This window comes from Marmota monax, unplaced genomic scaffold (genome assembly GCF_021218885.2).
Source record: "Marmota monax isolate L192 unplaced genomic scaffold, Marmota_monax_Labrador192_F-V1.1 WCK01_AAM20220418_F8-fsc00014, whole genome shotgun sequence".
NCBI classification, from domain to species: Eukaryota; Metazoa; Chordata; class Mammalia; order Rodentia; family Sciuridae; genus Marmota; species Marmota monax.
In genome coordinates, this window is record NW_026695222.1 from 19,314,638 (window position 1) to 19,339,014 (window position 24,377).

The window sequence follows — 24,377 nt, forward strand, 5'->3', positions numbered from 1 at the left end:
GGACTTCAGCTCCAGAGTTTGGACCTGGACGGACCCCAGGTTACCTAGACTTAACAGAGCTGAGAGATGGAGAGGAAAGGTAGTAGAAGGTCACAGAATGACAACACCCTGTTGAAGAGCTCTGGTTAGGGGCCTGCTTCTGGCCCAGGGGTAGAGCTGAGACTAGTGCAAGCAAATGAGGTTCCCAGTGTGCTGAATTTGAGGTGGTGATCCTTTCAGGCTTGTGTAAGTTCAGGAGCAATATCAAGAGTCAGTGCTTCTTTAAAGTCTGTGTCCATAGTGCCTCACTCTAGTGCAGGCCCGCACAGGTGGATGGCTGTACCAGAAGGGCCAGATGGGACCTCTTGGCATCCTCCCTTGGAGACTGGCATCTTCTCTTATTCTCCAGGGTCTGACCTGGAGGCTCTTCTGGAAGCCCCTGTTTCACTTGGGAATGGACAATGGAGACAACTAACAGCAACTGATAGCATTGCTATCGGTCCCCTCATTTCCTTGTCAATGTCTATGGGAGGTAAGAGAACGCCATCTTGTGTGGTGAAGAACGCAGACTCTTGGTTTAGGGCTTCCGCATTTAAGTTCCAACTTCAGCTTTTACCAGCACAGTGATCTTAGGCAAGGTGATCAGTACCTCAGCACTTGGGTTTCCTGATTTGCTAGTCACTTATGTTCCATGAATATATTAATTTATTTTCACTCAGAAGGTTGTTCTTCTAGATCATTTCAGGATGCTTTCTTATCATCCACATCTCAGGTCAAATGGCATTTCCTTGAAGAGGTTTTTTTCAGGCAACCCTACCGGAAGGAGCCCTTTACCACTCTGTGTCTTCATATTATTACATTAAATAATTGACTTCATAGCCATTATCACTTTGTTTTCTCAATATGTTTCTTCACTTCTTAGAAAATAATTTCCATAATTTCTCACCTATCCTGTTTATTTCTGTATGCACAGTGCTGGAATTGTGCCTGGAATAGCTAATCACTGAAAGAAAACATAAATGAATGAATGATTTAAAAATGGTACCCAACTCACTGGATCATTGGAAGGAGTAAGGAGCCGGTCTATGAAGAGAGATTGGCACTAACCGAGTCCTCACCTCTGAGGCCCATGAAGGGTAAATGACTTGTCTGCATTCAGCAGCTACTAAATGGTAGCCCCATAACCCCAACCCCAAGTCCACGTCATTACTTTCTGAGCATGACAGTCTCCCAGGTGCTTTTCTGATAGGAAAAAAAAATGCTGGGATAAAACTACAGCTTCTCTGGAAAAAGGGGGTATCCCTGGGAGAGGAGAGGAGGGGCCTGTGTATGTAGGATCCCTCCACAACTGTATGGTTACAATGATCAAGTTGTAATAAGGGAGAATAAAAATACTTCACAATGGAACTGTGATAGGCTAATGTTGGCTCCCAAAGAGATGTCCATGTTCTAATTCTCAGAACCTGTGTGTGTTACCATTTTAGAAGAATGTTTTTTTTTTTTTCCCATAGTTGATTAAGTTAAGACTCTTTAGATGAAGTGGTGATCTTGGAGTTTTGGGTGGGTCTAAATCCAAGTACAGATGCCCCCATGGGAGAGGTGGAGGGAGATTTGCGTCATACAGAGGAGGAGAGGTGATGTGAAGACAGAGGCAGAGATTGGAATGGTAGGTTTGGTGGTACTTTGGTGGACTGCTGAGGAAGTAACATTTGACTGGAGACTTGAATCCAGGCAGGGAGGGAGGGAATGAGCCACGTGACTATGTGTGGGAAAAGACTCTCTAAGCAGAGGAAGCAGCATGTGAAAGGTCTGGGGGAAGGAGCACGTGGGGAGTTTCAGGGAAACTGGCTGAGAGGCATAGAAAATCAAGTCAGAGGGCGACCAGAGCATAGATAGCCCTGCTGGGCACAATAAAGACCTTGACTCTGTTCTATGTGTGACGGGGAGGCATTGGGCAGGTTTGAAGCAGGAGAGGGTCACTCTGTCCGCTGTGCAGAGAACAAGATAGGAAGGGGGAAGAGAAGACAGAGCAAGCCGTGACAAGGCCACTGCGGGCCCAGGTTGGGGTGGCAGCTTGGTGTAGGTACAGGGGAGAAGGCGGGAAGATGTGGTCAGTGACAGGATACATTTGGGATTTGATGGGGGATTAAATGTGGGAAATGAGAGAAACCACGGAGCCCAGCAGGGTTCCAAGGCATTTGTCTTGAATGAAGGAAGAGCCGTGTGGTGGCTCTGATGGGAAGCGCTGGTGGCAGGGCCAATGTGAGGGCGTCAGTGTGGCTGGCCAGAGGGCAGCGTAAATAAAGGAGAAGCAATCCGGAAGGAAGACTCCCCTGGGACTGTTATAAAACCCCATCATGCTGTGCTTCATTTAACCTTGGCTTTTGGTTGGTGTAGACTCTTTGAACTTGCAGGGCTTGATTTACAGTTCTCCAAACCACACAGGATCATCGGGGTCATGGTTGGAAAGGAGATGGTCAGAAAAGGGAATCTTATGGTCACAGGGGGACTCCAGAGTGGAGGAGCTTATTGTCCATTAGAGCCTAATGAGAGCAAAACATGGAAGAAACAGAGAAGAAAAAGAGTGTTTCAGAGGCGCTGATATCCTCAGTTTCTGTTTTTATTGAGGCTCAACTTTATTTTGGTTCTTAGATTCCATGGGATCACTCAGAATTTTTATAGTAAATTCCCTTTGGGCTTATACTAGATGGGTCAGGGTTCTGTCACTGGCAATTGTAGAGAACTTCCTCAATGAAATGGATTTGTCTGAAAGCACCAAACACAATGTATTTAGCTTCTCCAGGCTACAGCGGTTTGGGGATGTGTAGAATGCAGTGTCTGCAGAGATGAACAGAGTATAGATGGTAGGGGATTAGTGGGTGGGTAAATGTACACAGATAAACAGAGTGTACATTATACCAGTAGTCTCCCTCCCAGTAGCAACCTCAGGATTTCAAGTCTCATAATTTTATTTCTTTGGAAAATGCAGGGACACACATTCTTAGCAGCCATTGAGTTTGCATTGAGTCAGGTTCCCAGCTCCTCCTTGGCACCCTGTCAGTGGGCTCTGCATCCTTGCTTGTGTGCTTGAAACTGTTCTTAAACTAAAAGCCATTTAAGGAGGCTGATTCTCTTATTTTTAGCTTGCTCAGTGAGGAATGACTCTTTCTGCGTAGTGCTTAAACATGTCCATTAAACCAAAAATCTCCTTTTAACTCAGAATTTAACTCAGTTCATTTCAAACCCAGGACATGGATGGTCAGGCATAGTTGGAAGTTGGGAGTTTCAATCCCCAACCTTCAAATCTGATTCTCTCTCTCTCTCTCTCCAAGAATAGAAGACACTTCAGTGACTTGTTCTGGTGGCCTAGGATTCTCCAAGTGGATTTGTAGAATTTTTTTTTGAGGGAGGGAGGGAGGGAGGGAGAGAGAGAGAGAGAGAGAGAGAGAGAGAGAGAGAGAGAGAGAGAGAGAGAGAGAGAGAGAGAGAGTTTTAATATTTATTTTTTAGTTTTCGGTGGACACAACATCTTTGTATGTGGTGCTGAGGATAGAACCCGGGCCGCACGCATGCCAGGCGAGCGCGCTACCGCTTGAGTCACATCCCCAGCCCGGATTTGTAGAATGTATGCCATAGGTATCAAGCAGTATATTTAACACTTAGGACCTTTAGTAAAATCAGAACAAAGGATCTTAAGCTCTATTAGAACTTGATCCTAACTGGAAGAGACTATAGGAACTGTAAAATCCCACTATAAGTCGTGATAGATTTTTTCCCATTTATGACTGTAGGCCTTCTCAATAATTGGAAATAGCTTAGTTTTAGAAGGAAAGCCCTGAAAGGAATCATCATTCAGCATTTAGACTAGGAGGGATAAGAGAAATGTTTTATTTTGTCAAAAATTCTCAATAAAATAAATATATCCAGTTTGAACCCACTGCCTTTCCCCACATACCTTCTGAGTATATATTTCTTTGTTTGAAACCTATAAGGCAGATGGATGCAGAATATTAATGATTATTTTTAATGATGATGGTGATGATTGTTACAGCTGCAGACATTTTGGAGATTACTATATGCTAATGGCTTTAGATGTATTTCCTAGTTGAATCATCATGACAACTTGGTGATCACTATCTCTGTTACCCGAAGAGACCAAGACTTGGAGCAGGTAGGTAAATTGTCCCAAGGTCACACAGATAAGTGAAGAATCAAGTGGTGTGAACTTGGAGAGTCAGGTTCCCGGCTCCTAGTTCTGTTCTCAGATGCCTGTTTAGTGGCTTTGGTTGCTTAGATCCCACAAGCTGGTCTGTGACAAATACTCATAACTTGAGTTTCCCCAAACCCTTACACATTCTAGGTCTGCAGCTGTTCTGGATCTGCAAACACAGAGTTGTGTTTTTGATGAAGTTATTCAAAGGAGAGGCATCGCTTTGCATCTCGGCTCAACTTTTGGAATGTGAGGCTGAGCAGGTGTGGACACAGTTGATTGCCAGATGGGACACTGGTAAGATGCCTTTGCAAAGGACATATCAGCTGATGGGGATACTGGTACATTCTGGGAATGATGAGCTGCTCTGGGTGCCTGGAGGAGTAAGATTCGTGGGGAGGGGGGAGATTTAGCAGATGTGGAGCTGATATTGAATGCCAGGCTGAGGCATTTTTTCCTTTGCTCTGTGGGCAATTCAGGAGCCACCTGGGGCTTTCACAATAGCATGGTAAGATCTATGTTAAAGGTCTGGGGTGCTGGGGCTTATGAGGTGGACCCGGTAAGGCTTGGGCCTGGAGACCAGCTGGACACAGGGTTCCTGCCTGGGCCACGTCCTCTTTCTTTCCATCATCAGGCTCTTCTTTGATTGGATGATCTAAGGAAAGATATTTGCTTCCTCATGCTTTCTCCTTTACCTTTGGGGCTTTGCTGGGAGAGGTGCTCTGTCTGCCTCATGATCATGTGTGGTTCTCTGGGTGTAGGTTGGCAGCTGAGTTCAGGGGAGTGAAATCACTATATTTTTGCACATCTGTTGTTTTCCAGGCACTTTGCACAAAACATTTCATTCACTCCTCACCATTCCCCTGAGAGTCGCTATTGGGCTTCCCAACGTGGAAGATGAAGCTCACTCAAAACCTGAGGCCTCACAGTATGTAAGCAGGAGCTGGGATTTGAACCTGCAGCTACTGACTCTCAGTCCACTGCTCTCTGCTGTGCTCCTGAGTCCCTAGGTCATCTCTTCCCGGGGCTGCAGGGGAAGGTGGGCTTATGCATCTGACGCTGGGTGGACTGAGTGCCTAGAGAGCCCCACCAGCCCTTTGGTGAAGGCAGCCAAGGCCCCTGGGCTGGCTGGCGGTCTCCCTCTCCCTTCTTTGGCTTGTCTCCCACACAGATTAATTGCTGCTTGCCCAGGGTGTGATGTTTCCTCTCCCTGTTCCGGCCCATGTGGGAGTGGTGGGGAGGGTGCAGCCAGGCTGATCGGGAGCCTGTACCAGAACAGCTGGCAGCCTGAACAGCACCCTCATTGGAAAGTGATTCATCAGGCAGCAGTGGCACTGCCATCCAGGCCCAGCTGCTGAGCTGACACCTCTGGGCCTCCTCAGGTGTGACGGGACCCCCACTCAGGGCCTGAGGTCTGGGCGCGCTGTCTGCCTCTGGAGTACTTTGGGTCGGGGGGTGGAGAAGACCTGAGACTGAGGTGCAGGTCCTTCCAGGGAGGGAGGGGAGCCTCTTGAACACAGCCCCTCTTTTCCCATGTCAGTACCCCAAAATGGTTAGGAACCCCCCAAAATGCAACATCTTCAGCATTCCCCCAAATTTCCACAGAGACTGTAGTGTCCCCTACATTCTCATCAGAGATGAGGTTAGGAGGGCCTGGCAGGGTGGGGGTGTGGTCCAGCCAGACCACTGTGGGACTTTGTATGGAAGGACAGATGAAAGAAGGCTCACCTGTGTCCTAAGGACTCTCACTGTTCCTGCTCTAGGACCAGTCCCTCCCCAGATCTAGGCTGGATTAATTCAAACTTCTAGGTTTAGACTGTGGTTCTCAAACTTGATCATGTATCAGAATGACTTTTAAAAATGGGAATTGCTAGGCCCCAGTCCCAAAGTTTCTGATTCATTAGGCTTAGGGTAGAGTCCCAGAATGTACGTTCCTAACATGTTGCCAAGTGATTTCAATGCTACTGGTCCAGGGACTACACTTTGGTTTAGAGAAAGGTCAGTGCTCTTCTTGGGCCCCTCTGGAATTTGCAGAAATCTAGGTTCTCCTGGTTTCCTTGATATATTAGTTCCTGCTTAATTATCTCACTGTTTCCTCAGTCTGGCTGGGCAGTCCTAGATTTAAAATCAGGGAAAAGTTCAGTACCTTCCTGTGACTTATAGAACTCCTTTAAGGTGTGATTGAACCAGGGTTTCTATGACAGCAATATAAACGTCTGTAATTCCATTACAATACCTATTGTTTTAATTGTCCTTTGGCTAATTCCTTTGGGAGAATAATTTGAGATAATATATTCCAAAGATTTGGCTCATGGAGTGTGACTAATAGGGGTTAGTTATCTCCTTGTTCATCTTTGACCAACCAGTTCCAGCAGGTTTGGCTGCAGTTAAGTCCCAGAAGAAGCTATTCAGACAGCAGTGTCTTGGGAATAACAGCAGCATCCCTCTTGTGTTAGTCAGCTTTCTGTTACTGTAATAAAAATACCTGAGACAATCAACTTATAAAGAGAAAAGGTTTATTTTGGCTCATAGTTTTGGAGGTTCATGGATCATAGTTTGGAGTCCATGATTGATTTACCCCATTGCTTTTGGGCCTGTGACAAGGCAAGCACATTGTGGTGGTGGTGCATGGTAGAGCAAAACCACTCACCTTATCAGTCAGGAAGCAAAGACAGGATGAGACAGGGGCAGAGTCCCACAGTCCCCTTCAAGGGCATGCCCTGTGCCCTAAAGACCTCAGAGTAGGCCCTATGTGTTTAAAAGTTTCACCACCTCCCAATAGCATCACCCCGGGGACCAAGAGTATAATATGCGAATACTTGGGGGATACTCAACACCCCAATTACAGCACTTTTCTGTTGCAGCCCGCCACTGGCTGAGGGTAAAAGACTTTGTCCTTTCAAATCTTTCCAGTGTTAGGAGCTGGCTCGGCGGTGAGTCCCAGCTGATGGATCTTCATAGAAGCTGAAGCCTGCTCACACCACTTTATCGAAGCAAGGTCCCCAGATATTTGCTCTCATTTTCCCTTGTGAGGGTTTTATGAGCTGCCTATTGGCTGTTGGTTTCTCACAATGGCAAAGGGGTGCACAAATTTTCCAGAGCCCTGAGAGGGGGGAGACAAGGGCCTCAGATACCTGCTGGGGCTTAAACTCACTGGATGATGATAAGTGTATTTGATTGGAAGTTCAAGCTGAGTTCCATGGTCTGTATAACTATAGCCACCAGAGAGTGTTCTTCCCTCTACTGACCACCTGTTACCATCTGCAAGCCTAGTTTCCAAGACTATGTACATCTAGATACATGTTCAAGCTTGGTTTTTGTCCTTTTGAATTCCCAAGGGGAATCATGTGCTCCTTTCCTGTGCCCTAGTAAATTAGGGAAGTAGCCCTGATTTCCTTCGAGAAGGTGCTTCTGCAGAAAAGGTAAGAATACATTTTCTTCTAGAATGTTCTTATGCAGGTATGTGTAATCGTAAATCCCTCCTGTATCCTGTGCTTCCTTGTGGCACCAGCCAAGAACTGCAACAATAGCTAACGCTTGGTCCTCCCAAATCACTGCAATTGACTGGAATTGTGAGTGTACCTGGCAGCTGGGTTCTAGCCTCCAATTCCTTTTCCTGGTCTGGAGGATGCCAGAGGCAAATCCTTGTAATGGAAAGGCCAGACACCTGGTATTGACTGACCCAGATAGGGTTGTACCTTTTGCAAAGAGTATTTTTTTTACTTTAATAAGAACATAATATAATAATAATAATAATATATATATATATATTTACTTTAAAAAATAACATAATTCTTGTTCAACAGGAAGGTAATTAAATCTTCACTTTTGCCTTCTGCAACCCTCTGGAGAGGTCCATTTACAGGGCATGGAGTAGAAGAGGAGGACTTTCTGAGACCTGGACTTAATCACTTACTATCGAGACAGCAGAAGTTAGCAGATTGAGGCTTTTGAATGTTGACCCCAACTAAATGCCTGGACATGCTCCAGGATAGCCCTTCCTCCAGCTTCAGAAGACAGGAGTCCCTGCATCTTTTTCTGTGAATCTTGCTGCTTTCTCTTTGCACCAATGCATAAAGTCAAACGAGGGGCCCCCACCACGGCGCCTGCTGCTTGCTGCCAGGCACTCCTGATGACTTCAGCTAATTTCTGAGTCTGGAAACATTGTTGACAATGTGATTTCTGAAACGTGAAAGGCGTTATCTTGTCGTGCCATCTGCGGCGTGTCTGTCTGAGCCCGGGCTTCCGCTGCCACTCTGCCCCCTCGCAGCGACTCTCACTGCTCCGTCATCATCTCCCACAGCTAATTGCTCCAAACTGACAAGGAGGCTTTTTCCATTTAGAGATACAGGGAAATGGAACTTTCTTGCTGATGTTTCCAAGTCAAGCTGCCTTTTGGAATTGTAATTTGATCTTTTGCGTGGGGAAGGGTGACGGAGGGGTCACGTTTCAGCACTGGGTCAGGGACAGCTCCCAGCAAAGAGGGGAAACCCTCACCACAGGGGACCAGGGTGGAAGACTTCTGAGATCATCAGACCATCAGTTACAGGGAGCCTGGTACTCAACGAAATGGCAGAGAATTTACTACCTCCAAGGTGGTGAAATGGAAAGTAGTGAACACACCGTCACTAGAAGTTTGAAATGATTTTTTACCTGCTTGGAGAGCCTTAAATGGAGTCAAACTTTGAAAGGGTGATCTCTTCTAGCTCAGGGAGTCTCCTGGAACCAGTTGTACTCAGGGAAAATATGAAGAGAGAGAGAGAGAGAGAGAGAGAGAGAGAGAGAGAGAGAGAGAGTGTGTGTGTGTGTGTGTGTGTGCATGGTGGATGACCGAAGGCTCAGGGCTAGTAGAATAGTTATCTATTGCTATGCAACAAACCACAAGCCCTTCAGTGACATAAAACAACAATAATTGTTTATTTTATCACATGAGTTTTATTGGTCAGGGAAAAACAGGGAGATCTTGCCTTCACTTCAAGATGTTTGAGGCTTTGGCTTGACGACTTGAAGCTAAAATCACCTGCAGGCTTGCCTGGGGCTGAGGATCCACTTCCCAAGTGGCCCAGGTCCACGGCTGGCATGCTAGTGTTGGCAGGAGGCTCAGTTAGTCCTCCACATGAATCTCTCCAGAAAGCTACTCGAGTCCTCATGGCTTAATGGCTGGTCTTTTGAGAGTGAACGATCCACAAAAGAAGTTGAAATATCTTTTATGAGCAACCCTTGAAAGTCGTACACTGTCACTTCTGCAGTATTCTCCTGGTCACAGAGGTTACCTGAGTCGGTCTGGGAAAGAACTATGCGAGGGCGTGAATGTGAGGAGTCCAGGATTCCTGGGGCCATCTTGGAAGCTGGCTGCTACACCTGCATAATCAGCCCACCAAGGCGCCCAGCTTCTCTTGGTTGAGAGAATGAAGACAAGTCCTGAAGTTGGATGTATTTTAGCAGCAGCAAGTTGGTGGCAAGCATTAAGTCCAAGAAAACTCATGCTTCTACAAGATTCGTTCTCTTTGTTTACTCCTCCAATCCCAGAATTCTTCAGTTTTATTTCCAGCTTCTTGAGCTCTCCAGGTTCATATTTTCAACTCACTTCAACTTTACTCTGGCCTTCTTTCAGCTTCTTGAATGCATCACACCTTCTCATCATGTTGTTCCCTGTTAGGAATACTGTCCTAACTTGTCCTCTCCATCCTATCACTGGTTGATTCGAGTTCATTGTTGAGATCTCATCTCAAATATAACTTTCTCCAAACAGTCTTCACTGACCTCTTCTCTCACAGGTTGTATTTTATAAAGGAGGTCATGTTATATTGCCCATCCCTCATGTTCCTTTTATGATGTGATGTTGACATTGCTTCATCAAGAGGTAAGTCCAGGTTCCCTCATCTAGAACTTGGGTGGACCTTTGTAACTGCCTCCATCAATAGAATGCAGCAAAAATGATGCGGTGTGCCTCTCTCCTGCCTTGTTCAAGTACTCACCACCATATTGTGAGGAAGCCCAACTAACCCAAGAAGTGGGGTCACTTGGAGAAGGATTTAGGCTCCTGCTAAAAGCCATCATTGTCTATCAAACATGTGCATGAATGAACTTTCAGGTAATTTCAGCCTCCAAATCTTTGAGTCTTCCAGTGAAGGCTCCAGTTTTCATAGAGCAGATATAAGTAGTTCCTATAGTGCATCTTTAGAATTCCTGAATAAGGAATTGTGAGCAATAATTAATGACTCCAGTTGTTTTATGACATTGAATTTTGGAGTCATCTGTTATGCTACCACAGTAACTGATATATTTCCAGAATCCATCAGGTTTCCTTATAATGTGCTGTCATAGCTTCCAATATGTTTTCTTCATAGTATTCTTCTTCAAAAGTTTATAATTACATATTTGTGTGTTCAATTAATTTCCGTCTGTTCCACTGGACTATACAATTTATGAGGGTAAACGCCATACCCATCTTTCTCACCACACCCTACCAGAATGTGGAATCTAATATGTGCTTAATAAATGTGTTCAATAAAAAAAATTATGAATGACATTTTCCCCCAAATGCTCCACAGACACCTCAGTATCTGCATACACAAGTTCAAGCCACTGGCTTTGTCACCTGACTAGGTCCTCCTCTTGAATCTTAGCAAAGTCCCCATTAGTTTTTCAGTTGCTCAAACAAAAAAATTGGAAATCATGTTCATCTTTTCCCACTCTCCTTCCCACTCCTATAGAAGACCACAAGTCCTGTCCATTCTCTTTCTCATTCCATCTGCTTCCCATTCCCCCACCCTTGGTTCTGGATCTTATCATTTCTTCCCTGAATCACATATTCAGCTCCTGACCAGTTCAGTTTTTTCCAACTCATCATCCAAACTGGTGAATTGACCTTCCCACCCTGCAGGTCTGAGCCTATTATTCTTTGGATAAAAATTGTTCACTAACCCCTCATTGTCCTTATAAGAAAGCCCATGTCCTCAGTTGTCTCCCTGAATCATTTGTGGAGAGGGATGTGAGTGATATAAATTAGACAATTCCCTTGCTGGGGCATCCAGCTCCTCAATGATCTGTCTTGGGCTTACATCTTTTCCTTCATTTCTCATTACTTCCACCTTCCCTAAACACGTCAAGATCTTGGATTGATCCCAAATCACCTGTATTAATTTGGTTGAAGTGACAGAAATCCCACTTGAGCTTACTTAGGAAATAAGAAGAACTCATTGGCTCACAGAATCTAGGGAAACTGCCCCAGGGAGGGCAGGAGGAAGAGTTTCCAGGAACAACTAGACCCAGGATTCAAGCAGCAGCTCCGTCCCGCCATTTATTTCCATGTGTCAGCTCCAGTCTTTTTCACTGCAGACCGTTCTCTGTGCCGTTTATCTATTGGTGCCTAACTGACCACCTCAAACTTACTGGCATAAAGCAACAACCATTTGTTATTCTCTCTCATGGTGACATGGGCTAACGTGGCATAGCTAGTTGGTTCATTCTTGGCCTTTTATGTGGTTGTGATTGTGCTGATGTTGGCTGCAGGAGATGCATTTGGTCTCTGGGCTGGTGAATGGGATAACTAGGGTTTCTTCCGTGTCTCTCTGTGTGCTGTCTCCATGTGAGCTCCCTAGCACTGAAATTTGAGGGTAGCCAGAATTCTTACATGGTGGCTAAGGACTCCAAAGGCTGGTGTCTAGAGAGAAAGTGGTTGAAGGTGTGTGGTCTTTTCTAACAGAATCTTGGACCCCATTTCTGCCAGTCTATCTAGTTAGTAAAAGAGGACTACCTAGGCTTAAGGGGAGGGACTGCAAGTCCATCTCTTGATGGGAGGGAGTACGGGTTTGAAAGTTACCTTGCTTTTCTACTGAAAACCTGACCCGTGACAATTCTTGAGCTCATCACTTGATCTTAAGTTAAAACCCCCTTGTAGGGATCCCTGGATTCCATGAATTCTGAATGCGGGAGTGGCATCCTCTAGAGACAGGGCAGCTTCCTCATGTGGGTGGGTGTGGCAGGTGTGGGGATGAGAATGGTACCAGGCAGACAATAAAACAAAGGACTCATATACAGCCCCAATGTCACCACCAGGCACCTCCACGCATTTGTCATGCTGTGTCTTCTGCCCAGAGCAAATTTCATCCTTCTTTCCATCCTGTTCGCTCACCTACTCCAGGAAGTCTTCTCTTCCTTGATTGCCAGGGATGCTTTAGGCATCTCTTCCTTTCATTTCCAAAGCCCACTATGCCTGCCTTCCTTCTACCACCAGTTATACTAGCTCATAATCCACCCTCCCACTTCACCATCTGTCTCCCTCACTAGGCGATGAGCCTCTTTAGGGCAAAATCTGTATTCCTACAGTCTAGTCCAGGGTCTTCCACTTTGTAGGTGCTGATAACTACTCTTGGAATGAGTGAATGAATCTGGGCACTGAGGAGGCTGCCCCCCAGATGAACTGCTCTGTCCCCTGGTGTGAGCAGATGGCTCAGCGGCTGTGTGCTGGGGCAGAAAGAGGCCAGCTCCCTCCACAGCTGCCTGAGGGTGGAGCATCTGCAGGCTGTTGTGGGAGTCCTAACAGGCTTGACAGATGGAGGAGGGTGGAAGGGCCCTGCGCCCATAGGCCCACAGTCCTTCGGAGCTTCTCTGCTGCTGAGGGGCCACAGGGGTCCATGAAAACATCTGGGAGAGGAGGTCGTTTCAGGGAAAGCTTCCACACCAGATGTTGCGCTTCAGGAAGATGAAATAACCAATCCTGGGCTGTGGTTTCTGACATCTGCTCATATGAGGGTTTGGAGTCAGGGGGCCCTGGTGAACTGACACTGAGTATAGGCTTGGTTGTTTAGATTAAGCCCCTGAAACCAGAGATTTAGGGGACAGACAGGCACAACAACTGCAGCTGACATTTGTGGAGAACTCAACTAGGTGCCAAGCGCTAGGCTGAGCTCTGTGCTTGTGTGTCAACGCCTTTTAACCCCGTGAGGCAGGGATTTCTATTATTTTTATTTTATAGAAAAGATCAACATTCAGAGAGGTAAAGGAACTCATCTAAAAACATACATGAATAAAAGACAGCCTTTTAACAAATGGTGCTGGAACAACTGGTTATCCATATGTAGAAAAATGAAACTAGACCCTTATCTCTCACTCTGCACAAAAAATCAACTCAAAATGGATCAAAGACCTGGGAATCAGACCAGAAACCTTGCAATTCCTAGATGAAAATGTAGGGTCAACACTCCAGCTTTTAGAAACAGGCAATGACTTTCTCCGTAGGACCCCGATGCTCAGGAAATAATGCCCAGAGTTAATAAATGGGATAACTTCAAATTTAAAAAGCTTCTGTACTGCAAAGGAAACAAATAGGATTGTGAGGAGAGAACCACAGAATGGGAGAAAATCTTTGCTAGCTACTCTTCTGACAGAGGACTAATATCTAAAATATGTAAAGAGCTCAAAACATTTTACCCCCCAAATTAAATAACCCATCTAACAAATGGGCAAATGAACCAGACAGATACTTTTCCAAAGAAAACTTACAAAATGGCCAACCAATACATGAAAAAATGTTCAGCATCATTAGCAATTAGGGACATGCAAACCAAAAGTACCCTAATAGTTTATCTCACACCAGTCAGAATGGCAGTCATCACAAATGGAAATAATGATAGTGAATGCTGGAGAGGATGTGGAGAAAAAGGAACACACTTTTACACAGTTGGTGGCACTATAAATTAGTATAACAGCTATGGAAATCAGCATGGAGATTCCTCAAAAAATTAGGCATGGAACCACCATATGACCCAGCTGTACCACTTCTGTGTATCTTCCCTAAAGAATTAAAGTGATGTTATACAGTGATCCATGCACCCTCATGTTTATAGTAGCACAATTCACAACAGCCAACCTATGGAACTGGCTTAGATACCCATGAATGGATGAATGGATAAAGAAAATGTGGTCTATTTGCAGGAAAATGGGTGGAATGGGATACCATCATGTTAAATGAAATAAGTCAAACTCAGAAGGCTGAGGGACATACATTTTCTCTTATAGGCAGAAGCTAGAGAGGAAAACGGAAAACGAAGGTTGGGGTGGATCTCCTAAAAACCAAAGGGAGATCAGTAGAGGAAAGGGACCAAGGGGTAGGAGGGAGGGAGGGCGGAATTGCTGGAGGGAGATATTGGCCAAATTATATTGTTATCTTGTGTGCATGTATGAATATGTAACAGCAAATCACATCAATATGTACAACTACAATGCACCAATAAAATGAGAAAAAAAAGAGGAACTTGTCTAAAGACTCACAGCCCATGTAAAGTAGATCTGGGGTTTGAACCAAGGGCTCAGCTCCACTTGCTGAAGCAGACCAGAAGGGTTCAGGCTTCTTGGGAGGGATGGTAGGAAGACACCGCTCCAGATATAGGTGCTAGGAGAACATTGGCTAAGATCATTGGTGATTGGGCCTGAACTCATCTAAAAACTCTGTTTCTCAAGACAGACCTGAGACAAAGATTTGATGCATGTTTTATTTTTAGGAGATGATTCCAGGAAGCACAGTGTGAGAGAGTGGGGGTATGAGTCCAGAAAGGGAAGGCAGACACTTAAGGGTCTATTGATGAGCCTGGTAGAACCATCAGGCCCAGACTTTGAGGAACTGTATGGAGTACACCTAATAATTGTCCTACAAACTGGGAGGAAGCTGGTTGTTATTCTCCAATTCCAGTGCCTCCTCGATTGAGGGTTATTGCTGGGGGGGCCTGATCATCCTGGCTCTTCTGGTCTGACCCTCAACACCTCATGTAAGCTTAGCTTGCTCCGGGGGCAAGAGGAAGCACTCAGGCAGAGAGAGGGGGTGCATGAGGCAGGAAACTATTGGCAAGTGTGAAAACTCTGCACCAAAGCTGCAGGGGACCTTTGAGATTGTACTAAAGTGGTGAGATAGGCATCAACAAGGTCTGTTGCACTGGCCCTACCTGTTAATGCCCCTGCAAATCTGTCTTCCTCCCCTTGGGCATTCCTGGGAGCTCCCAGGGTATGTCCCATGTTTTCTTGAAAGCAAGCTTTGTCAGTTATTTCATCCTCCTCTAGTTTTGCTGGGTCTTGCCATTTTTCTGGGCTGTATAATAGTAATAAACAGCTCCTCAGATGTCTGTGCTTTACCAAGCAACAAAGTTTTGTTTTCTTTCTCAAATTACGTGTTAGCAACTGCAGTTTGGCTGCAGCTCAGTTCCATATGCCTTTCCTTTTGGAACATAGGTAGAAAAAGTCAACTCAATCTAGTATATGCTATTCTCATGACCAAGGGAAGAGCAAGAATTCAGTAGAAACTTGCAACACATCTTCATTTTTGCATAGATAGGACATATGCCACATTAGTCAAAGCATGTCACATGGCTGTGACTGAAGTCAATAGGATAGATGAGTAAATAATTCTAATGATAATATAATCTGCCACAGAAAATGCAGCCACTGAGAGCCTTCCAACAGGGATTTGTGATAGCAGAGGGGAATAAATTGGGAAGCTATAGTATAGTGTTAAGGTTTTAGGAAGGTATGGGGAGTGTAAAGTAGGAGAAGAAGTGCAGAAAGCATTTGGCATAGAGTTTTGTGGTTTCACATGACCTCATAGGTCAGTAACAGAGACCATGCAGCATAGGACATGGTGATAGAGGAAGTGGGGTACTTGAATGTCCTCTGGCATGAGTCCCCCCCATATTGGAAACGTGTTACTGACTTGCTCATTCTTATTTGCCTTACACATCAGAGAGCTCTCCCAACAAGAAACATTGTACCTATTTATATACCTTTTACTTTCCTTCCCCTTGCCATTGCTTCCTAATCAGCAGCTGAGGATGCCCCCTATCATCTGTATGTGAGGTCATTTTTGGTATCTTTTAAGAAATAGCACTTAACAGTTGTTAAATAGGGAGCCCATTTTTAGAACGCTGCCTGCTTGTCTTCTCCTTCTTTACAAAGGTGATTAAAATAAATTTTACTTGGATGAGAATAGCCCTCATTGATTTCTGCCCCCATAGAGAGATGGGGGACACTTGAATTAGTCAAAGAGGAGAGTTACACTTTTCTTACTCAGGTGGGCCACATGATAAGCCTCCCAGAGCATGTGCCATGGGGAAACAGTTGGAATTGTTTTCCTTTGTGTAGATGCAGTAAATCCTAAAATCAGAGGATATGGCCTGTCTGTGCTCATTGCAGAGGTCATTTTGATGACCCCAGTTGTTGGGAAGCTTTTTCCTGGATGCTTTCAGAGGAGAATGTAACTTACTCTTAATCAGCAATAACTGTGGCCCCTCAGATATCTCAGCTGGGATCTGAACCTCCATTAGTTCCTCTTGTCTATACTCTAGTACCCCTAAACCTGCATCTTTGTCTAGCAAGAGATGTTTCCACGTATTTAGGGATTAGTTATATTAATGCCCCACTTTCAGGTACCAAAATCTGTATGGGTTTCCTGTGGCTGCTGTAACAAATGTGGTTATTGCACATTTGATTGCTTAAAACAAAACAAATTTATAATCTGATAGTTCAGTAAGTCAGAAATCCAAAATGGGTCTATTGTAGCTACAATAATGGCCTTGGCAGGGCTGCATTCTTTCAGCAGGTTCTAGAAGAGAATACATTTCTTTACTTTTCCAGCTTCTCAAGGCTGCTAAATTCCTTGGCTCAGGGCCTTCTTTCTTCTTCAAGCCCAGAAATGCAAGGCCAGGTGTTTCTCATGATGCTGTCTCTCTAGATCTGATTCTTTTGCCTTCTTCTTCCCAACTCATGGATCCCGTGATTACACTGGGTCCATCCAGATAGCTCAGGATCATCTCCTTAGGTGAGTGATTAGCAATCTTATTCCCATTGGAAACCTTAATTTCTGCCTGCCTGACCTTCTGTATTAACATATTCAAAGGATTAGGATGTGGAGGCCACTATTCTGTTACCACAAAATTTATAACTTTTGCTTTTATCAAATGTACAAATGAAGACTTTGTTTTTAATCTGCTTGGAAATACTTAGGAGTCACAAATGTGCAGAATATATAGTGTATCACATAAGAAATTGCAATTTAATTTTGTGATACTCTTATTCTGAGAGTTCTTTATCCATTGCAGTGATGTGAACTTTCTTTGGTCATGTTCTGAATCTAATTCCCAGGCCCCTGTAGGCTTAATAGCTAATACTTCCATGTCCTGCTCATCTGTATCCCTCCCTAATATTTTAACAAAATTTGCAGTCTTTCTGCTTTATCATGCAGTCTGTCCTTGAGTCTCTTCTCTATATTCAGCAGTCAGTTCTGAGACTACATACTGTCTTTATGTATTTTTTTAAAGAGAGAGAGAGAGAGAGAGAGAGAGAGAGAGAGAATTTTTTAATATTTAGTTTTTAGTTTTCAGTGGACAACATCTTTATTTTTTATTTTTATGTGGTGCTGAGGATGGAACCCAGTGCCCCGTGCATGCCAGGTGAGCTCGCTACAGCTTGAGCCACATCCCCAGCCCTTTATGTATTTTTTTAAAGTTTAGCATTAATTTTGATTTTTAAAATTGCGTTTAAATATTATTTTTTCTTTTAAAAATATTTATTTATTCTAATTTGTAATATATGATGACAGAATGCAATTCATTTCATATTACACATAGAGAGTACAATTGTTCAAGTCACTGCTTATATACAAAGCATTTTCACACCATTCGTGTCTTCATACATGTACTTAGGGTAATGATGTCTAACTCATTTCACTGCCTTTCCTACCCCCATGCCCGCTCCCTTCCCCTCCCTCCTCTTTGCCCTATCTAAAGTTCCTTCATTCTTCCCATGCTTCACCCCATTGCCATTATGAGTCAGCCTCCTTATATCAAAAAAACTTTATGCCTTTGTTTTTTTTGGGGGGATTGGCTTACTTCACTTAGCATTATATTCTCCAACTCCATCCATGTACCTACAAATGCCATGATTTTATTCTCTTTTAATGCTGAGTAATAGTCCATTGTGTACACATACCAAAGTTTCCCTATCCATTCATATTATTTAGTTATTGTGAATTGTGCTGCTATAAACATTGATGTGGCTGTGACTGTGTAGTACGCTGTTTTTAAGTCCTCTGTGTATAAATTGAAGAGTGGGATAGCTGGGTCAAATGGTGGTTCCATTCCCAGTTTCCAACTAATCTCCACATTGTTTTCCAGATTGGCTGCACCAATTTGCAGTCCCACCAGCAGTGTGAGTGTGCTTTTTTCCCCACATCCTTGCCAAAACTTATTGTTGTTTATATTCTTGATAGCTGCCATTATGTCTGGAGTGGGATGAAATCTTAGAGTATTGATTTGCATTTCTCTAATTGCTAGAGAAGTTGAACATTTTTTCATATATTTTTTGATCGATTGTATGTCCTCTTCTGAGAATATCTATTCAGTTCCTTGGCCTATTTATTGATTGGGTTATTTGAGTTTTTTTTGTTAAGTTTTTTTTGAGTGCTTTATATATCCCAGAGATTAGTGCTCTATTTGATGTGCTTGTGGTAAATATTTGCTCCCATTCTGTAGGCTCTCACTTCACATCACTGATTGTTTCTTTTGCTGAGAAGAAGCTTTTTAGTTTGAATCTATCCCATTTATTGATTCTTGGTTTTAATTCTTGTGCTATAGGAATCTTATTAAGGAAATCAGGGCCTGATCCAACATTATGGAGATCTGGGCCTACTTATTCTTCCATTAGGACAAGGTCTCTGGATTAATTCCTAGATCCTGGATCCACTTGGAGTTGAGTTTTGTGCATGGTGAGAGATAGGGGGGGTTTAATTTCATTTTGCTACATGTGAATTTCCAGTTTTCCCAGCACCATTTGTTGAAGAGGCTATCTTTTCTCCAATATATGTTTTGGGTGCCTTTGTCTAATACGAGATAATTATAATCATGTGGGTTTGTCTCTGTGTCCTCTATTCTGTACCATTGGTCTACAGGTCTATTTTGGTATCAATACCATGTTGTTTTTGTTACTTTTGCTCTGTAGTATAATTAAGGTCTGGTATAGTGATGCCACCAGCTTCACTCTTCTTGCTAAGGATTGCTCTGGCTATTCTGGGTCTCTTATTTTTCCAGATTAATTTCATGATTGCTTTCTCTATTTCTATGAGGAATGTCATTGGGATTTTGATTGGGATTGCATTGAATCTGTATAGTGCTTTTGGTAGTATATGATCATTTTGATAAGATTAATTCTGCCTATCCAAGAACAAGGTAGATCTTTCCATCTTCTAAGGTTTTCCTTAATTTCTTTCTTTAGCATTCTTTAGTTTTCATTGTAGAGGTCTTTCACTTCTTTCATTAAGTTGATTCCCAAGTATTTTTTTTGAGGCTATTTTAAATGGGGTGGTTTTCCTAGTTTCTCTTTCTGAGTATTAGTCACTGGTAGGCAGAAATGCCTTTGATTTATGGGTTTTGATTTTATATTCTATTACTTTGCTGAATTCATTTATTAGTTCTAGAAAATTTCTGGTAGAATTCTTTGGATCTTCTAGGTATAGAATCATATCATTGGCAAATGGTGATAATTTGAGTTCTTTTTTTTCCAATCCTTATCCTTTTAATTTCTTTTGTCTGTCTAGTTGCTCTGGCTAGAGTTTCAAGAACTATGTTAAATAGAAGTGGTGAAAGAGAGCATCCTGTCTTGTTCCAGTTGTTAGAGGGAATGCTTTCAATTTTTCTCCATTTAGAATGATGTTGGCCTGGGGCTTAACATAGAGAGCTCTTACAATGTTGAGATATGCTCCTGATATCCCTAGTTTTTCTAGTGTTTTGAACATGAAGGGGTGCTGCATTTTGTCAAATGTTTTCTCTACATCTACTGAGATGATCATATGATTTTTATATTTGAGTCTATTGATGTGATGAATTACATTTATTGATTTCTGTATGTTGAACCAACCTTGCATCCCTGGGATGAACCCTACTTGATCATGGTGCACTATATTTTTGACAGGGTTTTGAATTCGATTTGCTAGAATTTTATTGAGAATTTTTACATCTATGTTCATTAGAGATATTGGTCTGAAGTTTTCTTTCTTTGATGAGTCTTTTTCAGGTTTTGGAGTCAGGGTGATATTGGCCTCATAGAATGTGTCTGGAAGTGTTCCCTCTTTTTCTATTTCATGATAGTTTGAGGAGTATTGGTGTTAGTTCTTCTTTAAAGATCTTGTAGAACTCAGCTGTGTATCCATCTGGTCCTGTTGGTAGGCTTCAGATGCGTCCTCTATTTCCTTGCTTGAATTGATTTGTTTAAATTGTGTATATCATCCTGATTTAGTTTGGACAAATCATATGCTTCTAGAAATTTGTCAATGCCTTTGATATTTTCTATTTTATTGGAATACAAATTTTCAAAATGACTTCTAATTATCTTCTATATTTCTGTAGTGTCCATTGTGATATTTCTTTTTTCATCATGGATGTTAGTAATTTGAGTTTTCTTTCTCCTTCTCTTCATTAGCATAGCTAATGGTTTATCGATTTTATTTATTTTTTCAAAGAACCAACTTTTTGTTCTGTCAATTTTTTCAATTTTTTTTGTTTCAATTTCATTGATTTCAACTCTGATTTTAATTATTTTCTGTCTTCTACTGATTTTGGTGTTGATTTGTTTTTCTTTTTCTAGGGCTTTGAGATGTAATGTTAGGTCATTTATTTGTTGACTTTTTCTTCTTTGAAGGAATGAACTCCATGCAATGAACTTTCCTCTTAGAACTGCCTTCATAGTGTCCCAAAGATTTTGATACATTGTATCAGTATTCTCATTTACCTCTAATAATTTTTTAATCTCCTCCTTGATGTCATTTTCACCCCCTTGTTCATTCAATAGCATATTATTTAGTCTCTAGGTGTTGGAGTAGCTTTTATTTTTTATTTTATCATTGATTTCTAATTTTATTTCACTATGATCTGATAGAATACAGGGTAGTATCTCTACTCTTTTGTATTTACTAAGAGTTGCTTTGTGGCATAATATATGGTCTATTTTAGAGAATGATCCATGTGCTGCTGAGAAGAAAGTATATTCGATCGTTGAAGGATAATATATTCTCTATATGTCAATTAAGTCTAAGTTATTGATTGTATTATTGAGTTCTATAGTTTCTTTGTTCAGCTTTTGTTTGGTAGATCTTTCTAGTGGTGAAAGAGGTATGTTAAAGTCATGCAGAATTATTGTGTTGTGGTCTATTTGACTCTTGAACTTTAGAAGAGTTTGATTGATAAATGAGGATGGTCCACTGTTGGGGCATATACATTTATAACTTTTATGCCTTGTTAATGTATGGTTCCCTTAAGCAGTATGAAATGTCCATCTTTATCCCTTTTGATTAACTTTGGTTTGAAGTCTACTTTATTTGACACGAGGTTGGAAACCCCTGCTTGTTTATGCAGACCATGTGAATGGTATATTTTATCCCAATCTTTCACATTCAGTTTGTGGACGTCTTTTCCTATGAGATAAATCTCTTGAAAGCAGCATATTGTTGGGTCTTTTTTTTTTATTAAATCCAATCTACCAGTCTATATCTTTTGATTGGTGAGTTTAGGCCATCAGCATTCAGGGTTATTATTGAGACATGATTTGTATTTCTGGTTATTTTTGATATTTAATTTGACTTTGTGTCCCCTTTGGTTGGCTTTTCCTTTATTGTAGTTCTTCCCTTTGTAAATTTTCATTCTTGCTTTTCATTTTCTCCTCGTGGAATATTTTGCCAAGCATATTCTCTAGTGCAGTGTTTCTTTCTGCAAAATCTTTTAGCTTTTGTTTATCATGGAAGATTTTTTATTTCATCATCAAATCTGAAGCTTAATTTTGCTGGATATAAGATTCTTGGTTGGCATTCATTATCTTTTAGAGCTTGGTATATATTGCTCCAGGATCTATTGGCTTTGAGGGTGTGGGTGGAAAAATCTGCTGAGATCTGAATTGGTTTTCCCTTATATGTAATCTGATTTTTTTTCTCTCTTGTGGTCTTTAAAATTCTATCCTTATTCTATATGCTAGGCATTTTCATTATAATGTGTCTTGGTGTATATCTGTTGTAATTTTGTACATTTGGTGTCCTATGGGCCTCTTGTATTTGATTTACCAATTTGTTCTTCATGCTTGGGAAATTTTCTGTTATTATTTCTTTGAAGAGATTGTGCATTCCTTTGGTTTGACTCTCTGAACATTCCTCTATCCCAATAAATCTTAAATTTGGACGTTTTTATGGTATCCCATAATTCTTGGATATTCTGTTCATGGTTTCTTACCATCCTCACTGTGAGGTCAAAGTTATTTTTCAAGAGTGCATATTTTGTCTTCATTGTCTGAGGTCCTGACTTCCAAGTGATCTAGTTGGTGATGGTTTCTATTGAGTTTTTTATTTGGCTTATTGTTTTTTTCATTTCAAGGATTTCTGTTTGGTTTTTGTTCAGAATCTCTCTCTCTGTCTTGAAGTAATCCTTTGCTACCTGTATTTATTCTCTTATCTCTTTGTTGGAGTGATTGTCTTTTTGCCTTATCTGCTAATTTGGGCTGTTCTTTAATTCCCAGATCATTTTAGTTATGTACAGTCTGAACTCCTTCCCTGACATTTCAACTACTGTGCTCTCTATGGATTCTATTATTGTAGTATCTTGGTTTGTTTGAGTACTTTCATCCCTTGTTTTTTCATGATGTCCATGTGTCTTCCTCTCTTGAAGTGTAGATCCAAGGTACTATAGCTTCTGCCTTATTGTCTTATAGTGTCCCTACAGGTTACCAATACCTCACCTTTAAGGGGGATATCAATATTACAGCACTCAATGTGCCCAATGTGCAGCTATAGATCAGTTAGCTTCTATTTTTATAGTTTCGTTGTTATAGTCAGAAACGATGAGCTTGGTTATCTTCTACCATATAGTCAATTGGTTTGCATATGGTTTATAGTTTTGAATGGTAGAAGGGAAGCCTGGGGGGTTGGTGGAGATATTTTTGAGGTAGGATGTGAGAATATAGAGGTATTAGATTATATTATTAGTGAAAGGGTAATCATAAGAAGTTGGCTGTTGGTAGGAGAAACAAGAGAGGGGCAACCCTAAGCAAGACTCAGCAATAGGATAGTTGTTAGCACTCTTAGTAGAGATACCTCTGGTGCAGCCAGGTCCACAGAGACCTTGGTGACATCTTACCAGGTCCTTATTGTTGTTCCTTGATAGAAGCGGAGATATCCCAGTTTCATGGTGGCAGCAGCCTCAATCTGTACCTTGATGTTGGGCTGTGGAGCTATGCTTTGGTTAATAAGGAACCCCAGCACTGGGTGCTGTGCGGGGTGCCTCTCTGCGCAGGTGCAGGGCCCGCCTTAAATATTATTTATATTGGGTACTGAGTTGTTTTTTTCTTGGTGTCCTTTTAAATTTTGCACCTGAGGTGAGTGCTTTACTCTAGTGCAGACCCTGGACCACTCCAAAGGATGTCCTAATATAACAGGATTTATTTGTATAGAAGTCAGTTGATTTTGCACAGAAGGATGATTCTTCCTTACTCTGTGCCTCCAAGGAAACTTTGAACTGTGCATATTGTATCCTAGTAGAAGTCTCCTTGAGCTTTTTTGGACTTCTGTAACATCAGAAGAGATGCCACTTGTGGGGACAAAGGACTTCAAGGACTTCCTGATCTGACATACTTCTTGAAAGATTCTGTGGGAGAAAACCAATAGAGGTACCTCTACAGTCATCCAGACAAGGCAGAGAACAACACACAATCCAGAAAGAGGAGGGGAAGCACCTTCCCCTAAGGTCATCTGGGATTCTGTTTTTATTGTTGTTGTTGTTTTATGAAACTTGCTCATAGCCCAGACTCCCCCGGGGGAGAACAGAGTATCAGGTCTTATGAAATCATCTTTGATAACTGTGATGGTTAATTTTATTTGTCAACTTGACTGGGCCTCAGGATGCCCAGAATTTTGATTAAACATTATGTCTGGGTGTGTCTGTGAGGATGTATCCAGAGGAGATTAGCATTTGGATTGCTGGACTGGGTTAAGCACTTGGTCCTCCCCAGTGTGGTTGGCCTCATCCAATTTCTCAGGAGCTGACTAGAACAAAAAGGCAGAGGAAGTTTGGAATCTCCCTCCCTTTGCCTGATGGCATGGACTGGGACCTCCATCTCCTCCTGTCCTCAGTGCTTCTGGTACTTGGGCTGGCATTGGTAGCAATGGTCC